Genomic DNA, 19,679 nt, shown 5'->3' on the forward strand with positions numbered 1-19,679 from the left:
ACAGCCCACTGCCGGGTTCTAACAGCTCTGCTGGAGCACAGCCACGCCCACCGCTCCTGGACCCGCTGTAGCTGCTTTCCCGCTACAGTGCACACAAGTTGCAACGGAGACTTTATGGCCCGCACAGCCAAAAATATTTACTATCTAATCCTTTAAAGAAAAAAAGTTTGCCCAACCTGGCCTACAAAACTACCATACCATTAGTAAAATACATGAAAGAGAAAGATAAATAGGTTTGTAGATGTTCTTTATGTATGAAGGCTATCATTCATTTTTGTCACATATATAATTGATTTTCCTAGATTTGACATTCGACTTTCAACGCCCAAGAATTTTAAGTTTTAATGTGGTTACATGTATCAACATTTTATTCAGTGATTTCAGGATTTGATGAGATGCTAATAAAGCCCCACCCGATACCATCTTCCCTCCCCACATAAATTCAGTAAGTGTTCTTTGTGGACTAATAGAGAATTGTTGAAAGAAGGGATATTCTTTAGGTACTGAAAAAAAGGCACTTCACTTAATAGAAGGGTTTGTTCAAAACATTTATTCCATAAATTGAGATTATTCTATCATTCAGATCCTCCATATTATATTTTCCTACTCGATCTGCCAGACTGAGAAATGTACTTTTAACATCACCCACTTCTACTATACAATTGTATTGTGTTCCTCCTTATCATAATACATGTCTAAATCAGAGAAATTTTTAAAATACTGTAAAGCAGGGGTAAAATCTTATCACAGTTTTTCTTGGTTTATTTTCTTTTTTTTTTGTTTTGTTTTGTTTTTAAAGATTTTATTTATTTATTTGAGAGAGAGACAATGAGAGACAGAGAGCATGAGCGGGAAGAGGGTCAGAGGGAGAAGCAGACCCCCCGCTGAGCAGGGAGCCCGATGTGGGACTCGATCCCGGGACTCCGGGATCATGACCTGAGCCGAAGGCAGTCGCTTAACCAACTGAGCCACCCAGGCGCCCCTTGGTTTATTTTCAAATAGCTGTTATTCTTCTGGTAATAATCAAGAGGTTATTAATAAAAGTATAAATTTTTTCTTCTGTATGATAGGGATATTAACTCATTTCATTTGTTTCCACTCAATATATTTGTAAAAGTTTACTCATCTTTCTTGGTGAAATAACATTTTGCAGGTCACATGTTTTATTTTTACAAAAGCAACAATGCCTGAAAACCTGGATTAACTCTTATTTTGAATGTTATGTGAGTGAATAAATAGGGTTAGCAATCTCTCAAGTGTTACCTTCATCACCTGGTTAGAAAAAGGAGGAGATTATGTTTGAGAAAGGATTTTATAAACTCTCCTGGGCAAATAAAATGCATGCTTTCATAATTATTGACATCATGTTACACCTACTGGCTGCAACGAGAGAGAGAGAAAAAGAGAGAGAGAATGTGTATGTAGAAACTTTCTTCCTTTAACTTGTTCTCCTTTGCATGTAAATAATGAGCCATCAGAAATTGTAAGGAAATCTACAGCTCACATTCAAAACAATTGCTGACAGCTCTGTGTTCCACCTTCAGATTTAAAGCAATCTAACATTTGACCAGAAATGAGTTGTATGACTGTGTATTACTCATCTGTGGCCTTTCAAAGGGAAAATAGTTGCCAGAGGACAAGTGGAGTTTAAGATGAAATATACCTGAACTTAAATGAAAGCCTGAATTCTGAGGCTTTGGAGAAAGAGATCACAATTCATATGTACTTAAACTAATCTCATCCAAAAGGGATAAATTGCTCTACATGAATTCTTATTTTAAAATAACAAACATGAAACAGTATCTTCCAAGATTGTTTTCCTTTATAAAATTTCTATACAGCGAGGCAACTCCCCAAGGGCATCAACGTGGCTCCTAACCAAGTTGGCAAGGCTTCAAATGGATCTCCTAGACATAAATACAGAACAATCCACTGAATCCACACATGAGGCTCTGCGGGTGATGCCAGGTCCTTGATGTCTGCCAAACCTGGGTCCATTTTATTCTTTAGGAACTATAGGCACAGTGCCCAGGGACAATGTGCTTTTCAGGGGCCTATACAATTTTGAAACCAGAAAATATTGGCTCAGCAAATAGGATAATTATAAAATAAGGATTAATAAATATTTAGTGGTCAACAAAACATAACTTTATGCTAGCCACACTATTTGGTATTAACACATTTGGTATTAAGATTTCTATTATATTTGGGAATTATTTATAAACTCAATTTTCTTCACTTTGCAAGAATTTCCACACTGACATGATTTGAGAGAAATCAGAGCCAATTATTAATTGTTCATAGCCAAATATTTTTCAAAACAATATTACAAATATCTTTTTTGTGTGTGTCAAGTATTATATGTAATGTAGGAGGTGTATACATTTTAATGTACTTAATGTGTTATAAAGCCAGAAATCTGCTGAGCAATTTTATCTCCACCCTTTTTCCTTCATATGCTGTTGACCACTGAACACTTCAAATGCATCTTCTAAGTACTTCATCTATCACTTACTCTAACTGCTTTCATCCCTTTTCAGGATTTACTGCCAGAGCCTCCTGGTGGTGGAAATGAAGACAGCCAGGTAAGAGAGACTGGCTTCCACAGAAAAGTGCCTGGTGCTTCCTGCCAGAGGAAAGCTTAGAAGCCTGGAAAGAGAGGCGTCAGGAGTTTTGGGGGCAGCATAGAGAACTTCCAGAAGTAGCTGTTTGAAATAGTGAGGTTTAGGGGAGGACACTTATGAAAAGCACCTTTTAAAGAGATACGCTTTTTGTTGTATGGCAAACTGTTCTCTCTCCTCTTCACCCACACAGGTACTATCCACAGACTTCAGTAAAACTACTTTGGGGTCTCAAATGCTGCACTATGCAGGAACAGGAAGGGAAACGTGTGTGTGTGCATGCGCGCTACTGCATGAGAGCAACGGACATGTAATAAATGGTAAGATAAGACTATAACCATAGAATACAAAGAGTCCACATGGTAACAGAAGTATCTGGAAACTACTTTGCTGTGGTGGTTGTTTTCTACTCTGTGCTCTTTTCTTCATGATTGTCAACCATATACTAGCCCACCTGGTGAATTAGGATGTGATACAATATTTCGCCCATCTCTAAATTTCAACTATAATTATTAAATACCTCTTTGCAGGAAATAAAATTTGCATAAATTCAGTGTTGCATAACACTAGAGTAATCTGTTTCAGATACTTTTGGGGTGCTGTGGTAGAAGAATATGCCCACCTATACATGGTACAAATGACTAGTTACTTGAAGGAATAAAATATCAATGAAACTCAATATAGTATGCTGAATGAAATCAGTAACATTTCATATACCGTAAATTGGTAACAGAAACAGGCATACAGTGCTTACTACGCTCAACGTGTTTTATTCATAACCGTATTGTAGGACTCTCCTAGGTATTTGTAGTTTCTACATCTTACAAATGAGTAGACAGCGGCAAGAGTGATTATGTAAACTTGCCCAAAGCTAGTACAGAAATTATACAGAGCTAGTAAGCTGTAGAGCAGTATCCAAAACCAGGTGATCTAGCTCTAGCTAAAGCCCCTTTATCTCTCTGCTAATCATTGTTCATAAAGAAAAGTACAGAACACTCAATTTCCATTGACTGTCTCTTGTTTGATAGACATTTTCAATTCTCTCTCTCCCTTGAAGGCCATTCTTTTTTTTTTCCCCTGAAAATGCACATAATGAAGACTTGCCCTTAAAAAAAAAAAATGTGTTTGGTCCTTTATCTAAATCTTCCTCTTTGTTTTTTGGTTTTTAATCTTTAGTTTGCCAATTTCCACCATGCTGAGTACTGCTTTTATTTGTCTCTATGTAAAACTCAAGCTTCTCTTCTTCCCCATTGCACACTGTAGCAGGTGCTTTGAGACCTGGGGCTTAACTCTTCTGTGTCCTTACCTTTCTTAAGGCTTCACTGCAAAATTTTAACATAAACATAACGACTCATATTGAAGTAAATTTACATATAGTGAGCCACTGTAAGTAGAACTTGGAATTAGAACAGCATTGCAAAACTTAGGGTTTTTATCAATTTTTTATTTTTGTATATTGCATTCCATTCAAATAACCACTTCAAGTGGGACCCTAAAGCCCTTCAAAGGCCTCAGTAACATTTTTGTCCCTCAGGGCCCTACCTTTTCTCAACTAGAATTAGGCATCTACTTAGGGGCTTTGAAGACCATTTTAGGATTTGCATTCATTTGGTTTGTGTCCCAGCATGTTCCCAATTAAAATTGTGACAAACAATTTGTAAGGAGTACCAGACACAATATATATTCCGACAACTATTAACCTAAAACATAAGTGCAGGGTGGATAATAATTTAACATAAAGCAGATATATATATCCTGAATGTGATCACTTGTCATATAAGAAACCAATGCCAAAAAAACTATCTTTTAGCTAAATGAGCTTTTGGCGATTTTTAAATTTTCTCTGGTTATTACATCTTTTCACTTTAAGAGTTTACCCACCACTTAGTCTTTTTTTTTCCCCTCCTAACAATAGTACTGAAAACATTTAACACTTACAAAATGTCAAAAGATCAGGCATCAAGTTTTCATGAAGACATGTATTTCTGTCTATATTTATCTGAAATTGTTAGTCAACAAGATAAATTTTGCAAATGGCTAACTTTATCGATGAAGTAAATTCATCCTTGATTTATAATCATTTTTATTGCATTATTAAAGAAGGATGTCAAGTACTTCTTCCTTTTTCAGATAGAAAAGATGGAACATAATTTAAATCATGACTTTATCAATAAAACTTAAGTGACCTTATCAATAAAATTTACTGTGTGAAGTTTTAATCTTTTCTGTTAGTCTGTCTTTTCTGTTAAGCTGGCATTTATAATTTCTGTTATTGTGTCTACTTAATCATTCATTGATGTATCCCTTCATTCATTATTCAGCATCCTCAGCATCTAGTACTGAGCTGGAAGAAGGCCTTCCGCTTTATAAATTTTACAGTCCAATAAAGGAGACAGACAAGCAATAAAAATGTCATTTCATTATTAAAGGAGTTAAAGTCTGTACATGGTACACTGGAAATAAAAGAGTCAGTGTGGGAAGAGGCAGAAAAAGTCTGAGATAGTTCTCCATTATGAAAAGGAGTGAAAAGAGGTGAATAGGGAGTGGTTTTGGGGGGAGGCACAGACTCAGGACAAGGAGCAGCAGAAGCAACAGCCCTGTGTGATGAGCTACTGAAGACGTGGGAGAAGGAGGAGGTGATCAGACTTCTGCTTTTGAAATGCTATAGCTGGGCGCCTGGGTGGCTCAGATGGTTAAGCATCTGCCTTCGGCTCAGGTCATGATCCCAGGGTCCTGGGATCGAGTCCCGCATCGGGCTCTCTGCTCCTTGGGAGCCTGCTTCTCCCTCTGCCTCTCTCTCTCTCTCTCTCTCTGTCTCTCATGAATAAATAAATAAAATCTGAAATGCTATAGCTACCTGTAAGAGTACATTGGAAAGCTTTTGTTTTTTTTCAATTGAGAATATTCATACTGTAGATCTAACTTGAGAAAGTAAATGTTCTCCATTACACTGTCAAAGAGCTATCCAAATGGAAAATCTGAACAGTATGGTTTTAGTCTAACAGAGGTTCTAGTATGATATCAGGACAGTGGTTCTGGTAGATTCTAGAAGAGATTCCAATAGGAATATCAGCTTTACTTCAGAGTCCTACAATTTGCAGCCCTGATTTCTTCTGTGACCACCAAAATTTGGTCACGGATTGTTTTTCTGTACATGATGATGAATATTGGTATGTCATTTCTTCTATTAATTATCTGCCTTTAAATAATACATGTTATATGTGTACGTGTCTATTAGTCTTTACTCTACCTACCTATGTAATTAAAGAGATACAATGAATTGGCAATAACGCAGATGATTCCAGGAGAAGTAGGAATTGTGCCAAAACAAGAAACCAACCAATTCCAGTTATTTTATATAATATGAAGGTAGGCAGAGGGTTGAGCAGTCCATTGTAAGAAAAGTATGTTAAGCAGGACAAAGTAGAGATGACCACACAGCCCCAGTGCCCAGTCTTGAGAATAAAACCTTCGTGTGATCCTATCGAGTAGAATGAAATAGTCATGAAATATGAGGGAAACCAAAAGCATATTGCAATAACCAGCAACCAGGACTTCATAGACATGGGAAAAGAGAAAAAGGAGGCTCTAAAAATATAAGTATTGGAGGATTAAAGAAAAGTTGGTGGGGGGGGGAGGAACAGGGTCTTTATATTGTTTTATTCATTTATTCGTTCGACATTCAACACAAATTAATGAGTGCCTGCCAGTTACTCTAAGTCTTTGAACACAAAACAGATGACCCTGCCTTTGTAGAGCTTATATTTTAATAAAGGAAAGTCACTAATGTGATAAATTAGAAGGTAGTAAATGCTACAGAAAAAGGAAAAGTAGAACAGAGTAAGACTGGGAGTCCTGTGGGGAGGGATATGGGTTGCAGTGCTAAAGAGAATGGCCAAGAGTCCCCATTGAGTAGGTAACTTTTGAACAAGCACTAGAAAGAGGGGAGAAATTCAGCCAATGGATATCTTCAGAAAGAGCTCCTGGCAGAGAGTACAGCTAATGCACATGTTCTAATGCAGATATATACCTGGAAAGTCTGCAGAATAGGAAAGAGGCTACTCTAGCCGGCACAGAGAGACTAGTAGGAAAGGAGAGGAGTGAAGTAAAGAGTTTGGAGGTGGGGTAGGATATGCAGGGGTCAGATTCACGTAGACCATCATTTGTCATCGTAAATATTCTGAGTAAAACGAAGAGTTACCCAGGGCAAGGGTAGTAAGAAGAAGAGCTAGGAAGTGATAATGATGCAGACAGAAAAGGAGTTGCTGCTGCTGGTTTTGAAGAGATCACAAGCAGGGGAATGTACACAGGTTGCTGCCAGAAGCTGGAAAAGGCAAGGAAATGCATTCTGTTCTTGAGCCTCCAGAAAGCAGTGCAGGCTTCTGACACCTTCATACTGGCTCGAGTCTTGTGTTACACCTCTGACTGGCAGAACTATAAGATAACAATTAAATAGACACAAACAATAATTTGTATTGTTTAAGCCAGTAAGTTTATGGCGATTTGCTATAGAAGCAATAGAAAACAAACACAGGGAGGCATGGGTGACTGATTTGGGCATGAGACAGAGGAATGAAAATTCTGGAAGAAAGAGACTGGGGGACAGTAAGGTGGGAAGAATTTAAATTTGGGCTTTTCAGGTTAGAAATTTATATTAGTTGTTCAAGTGGAAATGTCAAGTAAGTACATGGAGTTCAGAAGAGCATAGGGGCTAGAGAAATAAATTTGGGAGTTTAAAATACCAGCTATGAGATGCTTTTTAAAGACAGAAGGCTAGACAATATCACCAGACTATCTTACTGCATTTAGAAATCCCTGTCTAGGTTGCTTTAGTCCAGTTACCCAGATTCCAGTCATCGCTTAGAAGTGAATTCAACAGTATGGATACAATTTTTTTTTCCACCTAGTAGTTTAAAAATATTCTAATGATGTGATCAAAATAAGGGCTGTGAATTTCAGGTCACTGGGCTTAATTATTTTAGTTTACCCCATGGAAATCATATTCTCAACTGGGAGCAATGAATTGGTTATCCCTGGCCAAGCAAATCTGCAGAACCTGTAAGCAGAGAAAGGCAAGGGCAGGGAGAAGGGAGTGAGAATAAGACAGGTGAGAGAGGTGTGCCTCTTATAAGGAATGGTTACACACAATTATTTACTCTGTAAACATCTGCTGAGTACCAGTGTCTGCAAGACTTTTGCGTAAATAAAGATTGCGACATGGCCCTTGCCGTCTTTCACGAAAATCAAAACCACAAGGATAGTGGACCAAAAAAAAAAAAAACAACAACAAGCTTTTTACGGGGGCTAAAAAAGCTGGAGTTGGTTCTATGGGGACAATAAGGGTATCAAAATAGATCTGGGATGAGATCTTGTGAGATAGGAGTATAAGAAGTTGCAAAGGGACTCCAAGATACGAAAGAGAAACCACACACGCTTTGCTGAGTGGGCATCATTTTGGTAGGTCAGTTGCCTCCACAAAGGAAAATCTGATGGCAGGGTGATCATAATGTTGGAAAAAACAGAGACAGACAATCACAAGGCAACTGCAATCATTCCCTTTAGGGAATGATTTAAATTAGGCAGAGACCGTGGGGGCAAAGAAGAGGGAACACAGACATTTCAGAAGTAGAATCAACAGGACAAGGAGGCTGATGAAATATGCAGAACAGAAGAATAGGAGTAGGAAGTACAGAGGCTAAGTTTAGGGAAACACACAGACCAGCAAGCTAACATTATGTGTAAGGACGTCATCATTTGGTCTTAACATGCTACAGTGCTGGGGGGACAGCAGAGGTAAACTACCCAGCAGACATTTGCACATGTGTCTGTGGTTTGGAACAGAAAATTTATACACAGAGATTTGGGAGTCAACTTTTTAAGTGGTGAGGAGCTAAAGGAGCCAGCCAAAGGGGCTATGACGGAAGAGTCAGAGAGCAGTTCCCTGGAGATCCTACAAAATCCCTGACTCATAGATTGCATAATGTCAATAAAAGGGAAATTGGCAAAGCTGATTACATGAAAATTAAGAAGGTTTACTTGTAATAAACATTTGTAATAGCATTAAAAAAAAAAAAAAAACCTTTTCAGACACATGAACTCATTTGATTTACACTAGCAGTCTGTTAGAAAGGATCCTAATTCTATTTTGTAGCTGGGGGAACGAAGAGAGGTTAAAAGTCCCACAGTTCATGAAAGGAAAGTTGTCTGGGATCAAATCCTAGATTGTTTTCACTAGACCATTAAAGGCTATGGAGAATCTGGGAAAAGTACAAGTCCTTAAAATGACCCATTAGGTCTTGGTGATTTTCCATCGGACCTTCTCTCCTACTACTCACCCCTCAAACACTCCCATCCAGCTCACTAAACTCCTCACTGTTTCCTGAACATGCCAGACATTATTCTACCTGAGGGCCTTTGCACTGGTCATTTATTTCTCCTGGAATGTTCTTAAATAAAAATCCTCTGGAGGGTGGGGGTGGGGGTGGGGGGGAAGTACCACCACTAAAATAAAAAAGACCAATATCACATAAATAAGGAAACAGAAGTACTAACTCCACATACAATTACGTAAATACATGGACAGACAAGGACATAGAGGAACACATGCCTTATATAAGTGGTTCACAGAAAGAAATCCTAAGTTTATCTGGTAGGACATAGGAAGTGCATTACAAGGGTGCATTATATGTAAACAGAGGACAGACAAATACAGGTCCACTGCACCAACAGATGCAGATAAACCCACCATGTCTAATTTATAATACAAATAGATTTCATGGGACTCTTAAATCAGTTATCAACAGAAGTATGCCACCAGGTGCGCCTGGGTGGCTCAGTCATTAAGCATCTGCCTTCGGCTCAGGTCATGATCCCAGGTTCCTGGGATCGAGTCCCGCATCGGGCTCCCTGCTCAGCGGGAAGCCTGCTTCTCCCTCTCCCACTCCCCCTGCTTGTGTTCTCTCTCTTGCTGTCTCGCGCGCTCTCTCTCTGTCAAATTCTTAAAAAAAAAAAAAAAAAGTATGCCACCAATCACCATGGTAGACATGGCTGCCTCCAGCCCTTCAGTCCATGCAAAAAGAAGAACTCTAAAATCATGGGATGCTCACTTTGGAGCACCAATGATAGCAGAAAATAATCAGTAAATGCATTTTACAGCTGCCTCAGTTAAAAAGCTCCATGATCTATGGGACTTACTATGGAATTACCATTTAGCCTACAACCCTATGGCCACTGGATATATAGAAAGATTTAATGGATGATTAAAAAGAGAATTACAACTGATAGACAAGGGAGTTTTCAATAGGCCCTGGATGTGCCTTGCTTTAGGCTACATCAAAGAGACGTTTTACCAAAAGATAGTCCTCATGCGATGTGAAGCACTTGTGCCCCAGATATAGGAAAAAGGGAGGCTTCAATACACAGCCAAACTTCTGTATAAGGCAGCAATGAAACAGAGACAATTTTGTCTCGTTATAGGATATAGTTGCTCACAGACATGGAAACACTTTGGGACTGCAGGGGCTGGAGGACAGCTACAACTAAAGAAAATCCAGGCCCTTCTCCCAAGGACATACTTAAGAATAAGTGGAGGAAAGTGACATACCAGCTAGGTCTCATATTGCAGATTAGAATACTGCTATAGACTTCATCCAATTCTTGTGCCCCTGCTCGCTTGTGCAACGGCCACGTTTGCACTTGTCCTTATAAGACAAGTCAGATAACCACACTCAATTGCACCATCAGTTAGGATACAAATGTGCAGTCAATCTTGTTTTCTGCTTATATTCCTCATAATTACCAATATTCTAATTTTTTGTCTTGCCAAGTCAATCAAATACTTCACCTATTGCCACCACAGAAATGGCCATAGCAGTAACAGGACCCCACTATCGTGCAGAAACTTAACTACACTATCTGCTTAATTAACACAGCATTAAAAGAGTCAGATTATTCACATTAGGAAAGAGAGAGATGCACCAAATACTGGACTCTACCATACTAGACTCCCCAGAATCTCCTGACAACAATCTAGACTTGGCACAAATCATGTGGGAGGATGATCCAGAAATTACCCCGCTGGTTGAAGGAGCCTGGGAAGACCTCTCAGAAGATACGTTAGATGAGGACACCTGGCCACAACAGGTGCCTGCTAATTGGTTTGAGTGCCAACATGTGTTGACTCCCATGAGGCATCTCCATTTTAATGATTGCTTAACTGAACTAGCAGCAGCACTAGCAACTTTATAGGGACAAATGACTCAATTGATATTTATTGGCTTTTAATATACTATTGTCAATGTCTACAAGGGCCAATTGATCAGAAAGATAATGGAGGACATAATTTTAGGTTACAAATATACCCACCTGTACCACATGACAGCCCAGATTTGGTGTCTGGTCTTACGTATTACAGCCATAAATATGGCCGATATCCTGATGAGCTCAGGAGATACCAATAATACTTTAGCCCTAAATACCATATAAACATCCCTAGACCACAAAACCAGCCTACACCGAAACTCAATTTTTCAAATCATGCCCCAACCATACCAGTACTGCCTGTACACATACCAGGCTATATTTTATACAATAACCTCTTCCTCTTTTCAGAGCTAATTATGTATGCACATAATTCTACTAAAAAAAAAAAAAGGCAGCTTTAAGACACTTTCGCACTTATAGTGAGGATATTAAGCTTTGCCAACAAATTTTTATTCACTGCACACCTTTACCAAGCCATACATAAAATAAATCACATAGTACAGGATTGCAGACAAAATGATAAAGTGTGAAACACCAGAATTATGTTCATTCAATGAAGACTTTATTAGTGTCTCAAACCAACAGGCCACTCACATTATAAATAAGAAAACTTTAAGTGAAAACATAGAATCCACCATATCCATTAAATTGAAAAATATTACCATCCTGCATAATCTTTCCACACAAACATATGTACTGAACATAGAGCCATATACTGCAGGGTATCCAGACATCACATGCATGAACCCTTATCATATACTCATACAAATCCTTTGTCAACACATGGTATGAATTTTGGTACCAACTGGACATGGAACAAGAGGATATATAGGAGAAATAGGAATATAAATACTGATGAATATGACAAATATTAATATCTTGAAATTACTACTAGTAAACCATCATATCACTTTCCATACTTTAATACACCCCTAGACAAGGTTCCAGTGCCAACGGGATACCCAAGGAATTACAACATATCCAGAAATGAAAATTCACATACTATGATTGTTATTGAACAGATTTTCCAAGCTTTCCATTTTTTGGCAATTTTTATAGGAGACATAAAGATACATAATGGGCTAACATATGTGGCACTTGGTATGCCAAGGTTTCACCAACCTATTTAACACCTGAAGAATTTTATAAAAGAGATAATAGAACATTTACAGCTGCTAATTGGATTGGAAGTTAAAAAGAGGACCAACCTTGCTCGTGCAGCCAGATCTCTGCTTCACACATCAAGCTAGACCTGACTGACATGTACCCCAAACAAGCGTTATATGGAACCATATTATATGCCAGCATTGGATATTAAATGCCTGAGAAGCCTTAAAAGTCATTTTACCACACATCTACACAGGGACAGTGCTACAAGACCAATGCTTTTAAAACAATTCTTGTATACTTTTAACTGAAACTTAGAGCAGCACACACAAAGGGATATTTTTACACAGAATATTCAGGGAACAAGCACCTAAACTATCCATGTGGAACAATTGAGATTTTAAAACAATGGTTTGCAGGGTGGGGGCATTACCCTGATGGACTAGTAAATTGCTCTACAGCAGGACAGATAAGCTCAAATTCAGGGCTGATACCTTCTGCATGCCAAATCGTAACAGGACGGAATCAAAGCTCTTGAGCAATGCTATAATTAGGCAACTCCCACCTAATGGGATAGAAGAATTTACACCTCAATAACCCAGGATATGGTATACAGTGGAATGGGGACACAAGGGTTCCACATGGATGCCATACAACAGCTCCATCATTGGAGATCTCCCCACAGCAATATATCATCATTATTGCATCATGCCCTCATGAAACTGACAGCTCTTCTAATGAGAACACTTTTGGACACGATCCAGGCTTATCAAAAATTGGATGCAATATTACATGGACTATTTCTAGGGATCACGTTTATGGCTTTAAGGACTACCTGTTATGGAGTCTGCGACTGCGGACTAACATCACAGCTTCTAAACTACCAGTTAATATAACTAATTGGTTGGAAATATGAGCACCCGGTAGTTTAAAGGGTTCCCAGAATAGTCTATGACACCCATTCAATCCTATCTAAATAAGATCTGGCACAGGAGAGGTAAATGGGGTAATAGGATCTTTACCTGTGATCAAACCCCAGATAATTTTAATAGCCTTGCAGCTAGGAGTCCAGTCACTGTAGGTCCTTTCATACCTACATGGTATAAGACACAACTCGATTGCTCCAATGCTATCCCACCTGACACATCTTTTTGTAAATTATTTAATATGATTGACAGTATAATGGTACCTCAGTATCCAAATCTGAAGTCAACCTATACAACAACAAAGGAAGTGATCATACCAGTATGTCCAGTTAGATTCAATGTATTTTTACTATCCTTTGGTTAATAAAAACCTCAGTTATACAAAGAAGATCACCAGCATGGTGGGAAATGTTGGGAATGGATTTTAATGCAGGCTTAGGAACACAGATTGATCCAGGTATGCAACAATATTTTTTTTTTCCATTGATCCAACCATCTGATGCTTAAAGGGTAGAATATACATGATTGGCACAGCATCCTATCTATGATAATATAACCAGAACTAATTCATCTGTACCAATCTACACAGCTAAAGGAGTCACCTTTGACAAATGTGGTGTATTGCCTGATAGTCCAGACCCATTTATTATTGAGAAGGGATGTTGGAATACTACACACTATATGAGAACCTTCCACTGGAAGCTGGAATGGACACATGGCATTACCAACTCAACACCAAAACTCAAGCCAGATATGCTTGAACCTATATCACTTAACCCCATGAGAATTATACACAAACCTATGCCACAGAGAGTTGAAATAACCTTACAAAGGGAACAATTCAATTTGTTCTATATACAATCTGAATGTAAGATTTATGCAACAGAGCTAGGAACTGCCCAACCTACCACCTATCAACAGAATTAGACTTGGAAAGCCTCTACAATTGTGGTAGGAAGAGGCATCCCCTCTAACTTAATTATCTCTGGAATTCAGGAAGCAGAAATCCAGACAATTAAGCAGGAGCTATTTGCATTTAAAAAGCATGTTAATCCTCTACTTAATGCAGTAGGAAATTTATGTTCCAAAATCTCCTCAGCATTCAGAGAACTACATTCCATTGTCTCAACTATGCATGATTACCATGCCTACCAACTGGAATTTAACTTTAACATTGACCATAAAGGTCCAAGCCCTCCAACAAAATTTACTTAATCTTAGAAATTTCTATGTGAGAGAACAATTAAAAAATCGTTGCTACAGAATCAATAACCTACTGGAGAAAGCATGGAATGATCACAGAAATGTTACCATAACAGGAAAAATGTATTCTTCTGACTACACAGTCTCTTACAGTTAGACACCTCCAGACCACCAGGTGTGACAACACAGGACAATGTCAACATTCATTGTAAGGACTATGGGGGGGGGGGGGCGGTCAAAGCTTATTAGCAGATGACACTTATGTTCTACCACAGTAAAATACATGGTAACACAGCATTTCTGGCAACACATACACTCCTGTGGATTGATGGATATTTATTGCCCAAAGAGATGGCATTTCAATGGTCTAATAACATGTATTATACCTGGCATGGATTTAAAATACTGGCTAATCTTTATCCTCTCACAAAAATATCCATTGAAAATTTATCCTCAGACACGAGATAATTTACCTGGATAATTTGTGCTAATAACTCCTTAGAGGTCACATTCTGCGGTCATACTAGGATGAATGACACTATCATCACCATAGACACTGAGTATATTTAAATATTGCATGCTATTAATAGGACATTTCATGATGTTACCCAAAATGGGTAACTTTATCTCAGAATATTTATATATTTTCCAGAATCCTATCACACTGAAGTAACAGAAACGCCTTGGGTAAAAACAAAATTGATAAAGTTTCAGATGAAAACTTAGAAGGGCTCCAAGCAGCCATAAAACCTTGACCCACAAACTAACCCATTCTGAACATGCGCACAGGTCATCGTGCAGCCCCAGCACTCAACAGCGCCAGCTTAGCTGCACTGAACAAAGATCTACAAAACTTACACAATAAATGTTCCTTTCTAGGATGGTTGACAAAACCTTTCAAATAGGTGATAGGCTCATGATCTGACTATAGCCCTTTGAAAAACTTTAGAAATGGGATAGAATTCTCGCTCTATTCATGTTTGGGAATTAAGGAAATCGTTCTATTGCTTTCAGCTATTATTTTTGTTAAATATCTTATTAAACACAATATTAGAATGTTACACATCCTCAGGCTTCAGAAAGAAACAATCACAGAAAGACCAGGATTAACCATACATTTGCCATTCTTTCCTGGATGCACTGAAAGCCTATACTGAAGATTCCGTATGTATTTTTGGACCTTGATCTACCTATATTTGGTAACATGATTTTTGTTTCATTTATTTGATTGCTTTGCTGATCGTTAAGTCACCTTAAATTTGGATTTAGTTTTTCTTCTTTTTGACTTCATTCTTATTAGCTATAACTGATTTATATTAGCAGAATAGCACTATTGACCTGGTTTAAGACCTACTTGATTCCTGCATGACCCTTACAGATTAGTCATAAGGAATCACAGGGTGGAAGAGAGAGAGCAAAATGGAATCACCCATGTCAAGCAGGGAAGCAAGCGGCCAAGGGTGTTGAGCTAAGACCAGGTATGGCTGAAACCAACACAGGCCGACAACATACCCAGCGCCGATAATCAGGAGAACCAGAGGAGGTCTGCAAAGGTCCAAGACTGACGAAACTCCTTTAAAAAGGGAGAATTTTGCAGCAAACTGTCCGACGTTCTAGACACTGACCCTCTCACATCTGACCACATCAAAAAGGCAATTGCTGCCTAAGTCTCTGCGCAATTGACTTCTGAGCGGAACAGCCATCCTTCACCCCTTGCAGGTAACAAGCAGCAAGTGCCAAGAGCTGACTTGGAGCAGACCAAGTCCTTATCCCAGCTGTGTGCTCACAGACTGACTTCACGTTTGGTTCATTAACTTCCTACCCCTTGTTCTATCTTGCTTGTGGTGGGACTAACACCCACCATAGAAACCAAGTTAAACATGTGGTGAAAGGTCATTGAGCTTAGGATCCTGACCAGCTTTACAATTAGGTTAACCTTGCTTTGTGATTGAATAAAGCTGTTGCGTGGAAAGACAGAACTCATGTGTGAGGCCTTCATAGGGCGCTCAGGACTCTGGAACTTTTCATAAGGAACCTCAGAGTGAGCTTTTAATCATCTTTCAAGGTTAAGAGTGAAGCCAAATCAGACTCACCTGCAATACCTATAGATACAGGTTGCTTCCTCTCTTCTTGAGTTCCCCCAAAATATCCTGAGATTCCCGAACCTGCCAGGAGGTGACCTTCCTTATTCACCTGGTAAGGTTCCCGGGAACCCTGTAAGCAAGAAATCGGGCTGATTTTTTCCCCAGGGGCTTCGTTGGCTCCATAAAGTCAACCTTAGTTCCTTAAAGCTGTCTGGTCATATCTGAGCCTATGCAGGTCTTTCTCAAATATGACATTCCACTCAAAGTCTTGGTAATCTAATCAATGTTTCCAGTGCTGTCATGTTATAAGGAGAACAGATTCTTATTGAACCTCGAGGGGAGGGGGGGCAGGGGATGGGTGAAATAGGTGATGGGAATTAAGGAGGCACTTGTGATGAGCACCAGGTGATGTATGGAAATGTTGAATCACTAAACTGTATACCTGAAACTAATATACCACTTTGTTAGACAACTAGAATTGAAATAAAAACAAAAATAATTGATTTCCCATTTTGTCATTGCCACAAGCCCCATCCAAACCCTTCTAGATATGAACTTACATCTAATTCCCAGCCCCCACCTAGCATTAATACCCCCCAGGGCCTGTACTTGTATTATTCTCCAGGGAATCCAGCAGCTGCATAGGTTCCCATTTTGCATGACCCACGAAGATGGGTTTCACTCCTCAGATACCCAACCTGAATTTGCCTGTCATTGCAGTTGGATCCAGATCCTGTAAAACATCTGTGCCCAAATTATACCCAGGAATGGGGGAAATATGCGCAACAAAACAGCAGGAAGGAAGCCTGCCAACTGTAGGTAGGGATTAGCTTGTCTGGCCTTGCCAATCTGTCCCCATCACCATAAATAGCCTTTATGTCTCCCTGAAATTTTGAAGGGGCTTCCAAAGATAAGTGTGCTTTCAGCTCCACTGTTTATTAGAGCCAGTAGGGTCTGTCGGTTAGTGCTAGACCAGTAAAATGGTTAATTCACCATGGGGCCTCCGGCTGCCCCCTATTGCATACACTAGAGGGCGACACTGGCCTAGCCCCCAGTCTCTAGTGGTAGGGTGTATCCACCTCCTTACTGGAGGGGCACTCTGCGACACCCCTGGCTTTTTAAGACTTCCTTCAAGGGAGTAAACTGCTTTCCCTTAGGCAACACCTTCCTTAGGCTTAGCAAGACCAAATTGGGTTGTCTGTCTAGATTTTCTCTCAGGGTTCCAGATATTAGCTCTTGCCACAACTGTTTACCAGATGGGCCCCCTCTCCATTTTATTATAGGCAATATCCTTTCTTTTTCTCTGTTTTTCAATCCATTTCCCTTTTGACAGATTCTTTAGGCTTTCCTGAAGTCTGCCACCCAGAGACTACTGTGGTGACCGGCCAAGCAAGCAGAGGGCAAGGACAGATACTACAGGCACCATGCCATGCGCCGCCCCCCCCCGCTGACGGTAAGAAACAGTCTTCAGTATCACCTTCCCAGGATCCCCCAGTGAGGACACCTGAGCTGCCACCCCTTCTCGGCCCTTCCCTCGGTGCTTCCCCACCCGTTTCAGACAGGATAGCTAGCAATCCCACGGGTGTTTTTAGGGTATCTGTGCTCAAGCACTGGTCCGAAATGCTCAGAACACCTGGCCAAGTGCCCCCACATGGCAGTGGCTGGCTAGCTTGGGAGCTCCCCCAGAAACAAGGGGCTTTCGGCTGCTCAGCCCCATCTCTCATGCTTGTTTCTTTCTCGGTATCCAGCAGAGTAACCAATTGTTCGAAGGTGGAGGAGGGTCAGAAACGTACCCTCCAGCCTGAGAAGGCATTGCAATACCAGAAAAAGAAGCGAGCCACTCCATACCATTCACACAGTTTTACCCCGGGTAACTTACAGACAGGGGCAATCAGGAGGCGGTCGGACCACCGGACAATCCAAGCAGCACTCCTATCCGCCGCCACTATCCGGACCTTAATCCCCAGCTTTTATGGAGCGAGGAGCACAGGGGTGAGGTTACAGGGTAGTTATCTAAAGTGGCGCCACCTGCGTGCCCGAGGGGATAACAAGAGGGGAGGACCAGAGGCGGAGTCAATGTTCTCAGTGCTCCTACGAGGAACCTTAGCGTCTCGGTGAAGTAGATGGGCAACTTTTTATGCTCTTGCCATTTATCAAGGTGCGGGAATTTAAGGAGTAATTCTAATACCTAGGTGAACTCTCTGATGATTTTGCAGAACTGATAGCATTTTGGTTTGTTTTAGAATTTGTTTTTGATGGCAAATTCATTTTAGATTATGCTTTCTTTGCTCAGTAGGCAGTATTTTAATGAATTTTTGAATATTGTTGTTAGCTCTAAATAAATTTCTCAAGTATCGGTCCAAAACGAATGTTCTCTGATACTAGTTGGTGTGTTGATAGTGCCTATGCAGCCTTAGGCGGTTTTTATATTTTATTGCATTTTAAATAGCTTTACTTTAACCTTTTTTACCGTTTGAATACTTCGGTCACAAGTGATGTCCCTTTTGGTTGTCCACACTTCATTCTTCAAGTGATTTTTTTCTAGCATATATTTAAGCAGCTTATTCATGATAAGATATGTTTAAAGGAATGACTTGATATTTCTGCAAAGTGTATTAATGTAAATACATGAAAAACATTTTATTTGCTAATCTGGAGCATTATTTCATCACGGGCCATTTTTGCAGAAATACAGAATTAATCGTCATTCTTTAGTTTGACTACTTATTGTTTGTGAAGGGAGAGTGGACGTAATTAGCTAAAATTTTTCAAAACCGATGACTGGAGATCATTTTTAATGAGTTTGTCCCTCCTATTAATTTTTAAAGCCAAAGTGCTTGTCTTTAGGATTCCTGACACTATGTTCTTTACCACCATTAAGGAGACTCAGTGACCATGATTCAAACTAGCTGTGGACCCTACAGGAAAGCTGTGGTTTGGTCACTTAATGAAGAGGAGGAGGAGGAGGATGGGGACAATATAAGGACAATAATGATACTTAATATTTATTGAGAGCTACTAGGTGTCAAGCCCCGTGCTAACAACTTTACTTTCTCGTTTCTCACGGCAATCACGCAATGATGTTTGACAGTTCTGCCTCCCATTTTACAGGTGAGGAAGCTGACATTTAGTCTGGTTACCCAGGATCATTCAGGTATAAAGGTACAGGCGCAGTTCCAACCTGAGTTGGTCTGCTTTTGCCCTTTAAGCTGGTAACCGTGGCAATATAGTACCTCCCTGTGACATAAGGAAAGCCGCCACCCCCACCCCCCACCACCTCCTGATGCCCCACTTCTGCCCACACTCCCGACTCAGGTGTCACGTGTTCCCAGCAGTCCTCAGGTCATCAGGGTTCTAAAGCTGCTGGGCAGCTTTTCTTTAAAAACCACTCTGAGATTGCACATTTGAAAGACAGAAGTCCCCCTTTTCCTCCTCGTACATCCTACATTACTGCCCTTTCCTCTTTGCATCTTCAT

This window comes from Halichoerus grypus, chromosome 3 (genome assembly GCF_964656455.1).
Source record: "Halichoerus grypus chromosome 3, mHalGry1.hap1.1, whole genome shotgun sequence".
Classification (NCBI taxonomy): Eukaryota; Metazoa; Chordata; class Mammalia; order Carnivora; family Phocidae; genus Halichoerus; species Halichoerus grypus.